This window comes from Scylla paramamosain, chromosome 3, assembly GCF_035594125.1.
Source record: "Scylla paramamosain isolate STU-SP2022 chromosome 3, ASM3559412v1, whole genome shotgun sequence".
NCBI lineage: Eukaryota > Metazoa > Arthropoda > Malacostraca > Decapoda > Portunidae > Scylla > Scylla paramamosain.
Window position 1 is genome coordinate 40,380,522 of NC_087153.1, and position 5,541 is coordinate 40,386,062.

A 5,541-nucleotide genomic window follows, 5' to 3' on the forward strand; every position below is an offset into this window, starting at 1 on the left:
CCTAGCTTTCTAAGATGCAAATAGTAACTGTTTGGATAAGCAAAGCTATCTTTTATCATAATATTAATCTTTTTTTTTTTCTTTTCAAAATCATGGTACCAGCATTTTTTTTTTTTTTTTTTGGTAATGGAAATAGCATATTTTTTCCTTCTTAGAGACTATTGTATTGGCTTACGATCTGTTCTTTGACATGATGGCCCAGGCTTAGCACATTCCTCTGCTCTACATTCCCATCTTTCTGCACAAACAATGAAATGTTTAGAAGACGAACATAAGAGTTTTCAAGCTAGATATGGAAACTGAATGAATTAAATGCTTTTTCTTTGATTTTGCCATAACAGTAAAGCTGCAGATGTGGTCGCAAACTGACGCATCACCTTTTTTTTTTGTTTTTATATGTAAGAGAGGTTCCGGCATAGGGCAACAAAAATATATATAAAAACCACCTTTTAAAGATGCTGGTTTATAGTCAGAAGCAGGGTTATGCAGCATTTGGCACATTTACATTTTTTTCTTTTTATGTAAGAGAGGTTCTGGCATAGGGTAACAAAAACTCAAAAAAAAAAAAAAACATTCGAAGGTGCTAGTTCATAAAGAGTATAGTCGTAATAAGGGTTATGCAATATTTGAGAAGTCCCTGGCACATTTACATTTTTTTCTTTTTATGTAAGAAGGTCGCGGCAAAGGGCAACAAAAAACTCACAAAAAAGCCCACTGAAGATGTTACTCCTTATAGAGCATTGATTTCCAATCTTTCTTCAGCATTTTCTTCCCTTTAAGCCAGTTCACCTGTTTTGATTTCCCTTTTCATAAAGTGACCACAAAATTATGAAGTTTCAACCAAAATCATCGTACATAGTCACTACTAAAGGCGATCGTAGCATACATTTTGATCTGTATTTTGTACATAGTATCTGAAGAAAAGTCAACTGCTACATTATATGAGATTTTTTTTTTTCTGTCAGCCAATAGCATTTTTATTTCTCTCAATAGATTTCTCCCCTTGGAATCCTAAAATTTTCCCCAGAGGGGAATTTCCCCGAGGTTGGGAAATACTGCTATAGAGTATAGTAACAAGAAAGATTATCCAACGTTTGAAAGTGTTTTGAATATCAATGAAGATTTCTATGTACAATTACCATGACATCAAACATCTCCCCTAAATAAACAATGAAATTCATGTCGCAGTCAGTCAATGATCCAAGAAGGTAGACAATAAAGCAGCCGCAGAGTTCAAAGTCCACAACAAGTGAAGGTGTTCTGTAAGTCCGGACACTTTCAGGTCGTCTCCAAGAGGCGTCCCCTTACCTCAGCCCTCCTCAACCCGCCCCAACCCGCCCCGCCCCGCCGCCCCGACATCTTCCAGAGGTCAGACAACACAGAAGGGACAAAACCTAGAGCGCTTACCGCAGTTTTTCTTACAGAGAAGAAAAAGCTTCGGTCATGTTTTCGTAACCTTTAACTTGAAAGCCTGAACTAACACTGAGGATCAAGAGTCAAGGCATCTCTGGAGAGACGCCGGGGGCTGTCCCTTACACTGCTGGGACTCCTCAGCTGGACACTTTGAAGGCAACGAGTAAGCAGTTTTCTTATCTTTAGAAGTTGCTTTTTGCCGCCAATCCAAAGCCTTCCCTTTATAAACCTCAAGTACGTCTGCGTCAGAACGGTGGACGAGCCTCGCGCTCCTGGCGGAGGCTGCCAACCAGGGCGTCGACAAGGCTGCGATGGAGTCTGGTGGTGGGATGAGAATTCGATTCTTACAGAACCGTCCTGTACAAAGGTGGATACTCCCTGTGGGGTGCCAAGGTTGGCTGCGTCACCTGCAGGCGGTGAGGAAAGGAGCATAAGTTGCGATGACAGACATGAAGGAAAAACGAGACGCCGCTGCAGCTGCAATAGACCAGAATGGCTGGTGCCCTCAGCGGTGTTCTATTACCACAGAGCGTCCATTGAGTAAAACTTGAAGAGAAAGGAAACAAGTCTATCACGTGCAGGAATGACGCAAGTCTTGCAGCAAGGGCACCTTGGTCCGACGACCACACGTGCCCACGGTCAGGCGCTGCCCTTATGCATAAGAGAAAGCTTTACCGTTAACAGCGCAGATTCCATCAGTCCGTGCAAGGGGCGATGGGCAGTGTGTGGCACTGCCCTGGCCTAGACACTGACGGTGCCACGCAGCGTGACATTGGAGGGAGACAGTGACCGCTGCCAACGCAAATGAGGCGGTGGAAGTGGGGCAGCGGACGACTGACAAGATGGGAAAAAACTTGGTGAAACTACGTGAGGCAAAATGACGACGACCAACAATTGGAATATGCAGGATTGATCTTCACTGTGTGTTTCGCGATAGGGAGCCGGGCGAGGCGAGGCGAGGCGCGGCGGAGTGGGAATGGTGAAAACGAGACAGAATGTCCGCCTTGCTAATGAAGAAGAGTCGTGGTGCAGCATCAGACAGATCCAGTGGCTGCTCTAACTCACTTTTGGCCCGCAGCAGAGAGAAAAGTCTGTGATACAGCCATGCTTATTACTCTGCTGTAGCCTTGGGGGTGGGAGGGCCAACCAACCAGCCGGGCAGCGGAGCTACCATCCATGACAACTATCACTACTTCTACTACTGTCACATCTGTGGTAGACGTAATTACTACTACTACTACTACTACTACTACTACTACTACTACTACTACTATATTACTATTATTATTATTATTATTATTATTATTATTATTATTATTATTATTATTAGTAGTAGTAGTAGTAGTAGTAGTAGTAGTAGTAGTAGTAATAGTAGTAGTAGTAGTAGTAGTAGTAGTAGTAGTAGTAGTAGTGACAGTAGTAGTAGTAATATAAGAGTGAATGACTGAATCCTTGCTTGACTGATTAACTGATTCACTGCGCCGCAAGAACAGACTCAGATAACATCAAAGCAGGAGGAAGAAGAGGAAGCAGGATGAAGGTAAGACCAGGAGGGGAAGGTGAACAGATGAACACGTGATTTAGAGAAAGAAAATCGGATAATAAGTAGGGGAAAAGAAAGAGAAAGAAGTAAAGTCAGGGATGGAGGGGAAGAGGTGAGGCAGCAGGTGCCAAGTCCGCAGTAGTGAGGGTCGCGGTGCTCATCCAAAGGTCAGGTCAAGGTGGTTGTGGCTCCCTCACTCTTCCTGCGCTGGTTCACTTCTCCCCCCCGCCCCGCCCCACGCCGTCCGTCCCCGCCCAGCCCAGAGAGAGAGAGTTGTGAGAGCGGCGGAGAGTCTGTTGCCTGAGTTGGGTCACAGCCTGCAGGTGGCGGTGACGCAGGAGCAACAGCAGGTTACGAGGAGAGAGTAGAAAGGCCGGTTAGCTGCAGGTGGTGGTCGTTGTCTGCACAGTGTTCAAGGCCACAATTTCTCCGAGCGTTGCAGTAACTTACTGATGCAGCGGGAGAGGCCCTTCCGCCCCTACCGCCACCCCGCTCCCCTACCCGCCCCAGCACCAGGAGACGCTACTGTGATTGTCTCAGGGGCACATGCACGGAAGAGGAAACTATTAATTTTTATGTGGAAAGGAGGTTTGCTAGGCAGTATGAAACTTAACAAAATAATAAATTCTACTCAACTGTTGCTCCCCAGAGAGTGAATAGAGAATATCATATTGCTAAAATTATATTGCGCCACGTGCCCCTCACTCAACACAGGAAGAGGGACGCCTGCTTAGACAAAGACGCTTCCCTCTGCCTATAAACAGTTTCTTCAAAGAGTTGACCCATGCATGGGATGAAAAAAAAAAAATACAAGACAGACAGAAGGCGCAAGATGTAATTGAGAAGGTTGGCTGTCTTTTCATCACGCTTGGCGAGGCTGCGAGATCTGTCGCCACCGCCCTGATGACGCGGTGACCCAGAGCCAGGGTGACCGGTGGCGGAGATGAAGGACGGAGATGAGGGGCAACGCTACCCAGCTAGCGATCACCTCACCACTGCGAACAACAGTACGGCGAACCAGGCCCCGCCCCGCCCCACCCCACCCCGCACTTTGCATAACGCATCACGGTCAGGTCATCCTAACTGTTCCCTCCAGATAAAGATGAACGTTTTTGTGCTTCTTGTTGTTTTCTTCCTCGCATCTTTCTACATATCGTCCCTGTGCAACGGACAGTGAGCAGGGGACGTCTGTGCACCGGGCAGTGAGGAGGGGACGTCTGTGCACTGGGCTGTGAGCAGAAGACGTCTGTGCACCGGGCAGTGAGCAGGGACGTCTGTGCACCGGGCAGTGAGCAGGGGACGTCTGCAAGAGTACGACGACGAGGACGAGAACTTTATAAGAACATGCGCACATTCACGATAAAACATGTGATCATCTCAAGGCTTCCACACTATCTCCATAACCTCCACACAGCCAGCGCCTCTGCCTACAGTATACATTCAGAGCATTACTACACCTTCCCTACTCACAATAGCTATGCATTACATATTTCTCTACTGCTATAACAATTATTCTCTAATACTATAGTTAATATGGCGAAGAACAAAATAGTTAAATCCAATAGCCTCTTTAGGTCTTAGTTGGTATGTCATATTAACATACGTATATACTTTTCTCGTATCTCATCCATATAAGATCTTGAGCTTCACTCATCTTGTTAGCACACGTCTTATCCTCAAATTTGGATGACCCTTTCGACTGCACTCTTTGGGAACTGGCACCTTCAGTGGATATTTTTGATAATAACCTTTTGTTGTCTTAAGTCAGCGTTCTTTCTTACATAAGGAAAAAAATATAAGAGAATCTAGTGCGTTTTTTTTTTTCTATCCGGGCGGCGGCACAGACGGCAGCGCAGCAGAGTGGTCGCCGTCTCCGCCGCTGTCCTACATAGCCACGGCAGTCACTCACGTGCCCTTGGCTCAGCCCGCTCCTTCTGCGCTCAGTCCCCAGCCACGCTACAGGTAACCTCCCTTCTCACTCTTCGGCAGCAATGAACCAGATTGTTACTAATGTCTATGCATTAGTTTATTCTCCTCCACCTGACCATGACAATGATGATGATTATGATGATGATGATGATAATAATAATAATAATAATAATAATAATAATAATAATAATAATAATAATAATAATAATAATAATAATAATAATAATAATAATAACAACAACAATAATAATAATAATAATGAAGAATATAATAAAACAATACTAGAACAGCAACAGCAACAACAACAACAACAACAACAACAACAACAACAACAACAACAACAACAACAACAACAACATCAAACACAACAAACATCAACAATGATATAATAATTACCAGACAGCAAGTTCTGAAGGCCACAGGCACACAGGAAGGAGGGACCACTCACCTGCAAGACAAGAAAGACGCGTGTTACAACAATATTAAATGTAACAATAAGAAACAACCTAAAAAACATATATTTTACTTTCTACTAGGCTGAGAGAGAGAGAGAGAGAGAGAGAGAGAGAGAGAGAGAAATACTAAAAGGAAAAGGTAATCTGTATTGCAACAGTGGCAAGCGAGGTGTGGCGAGGAGATGATTGACAACATGAGGT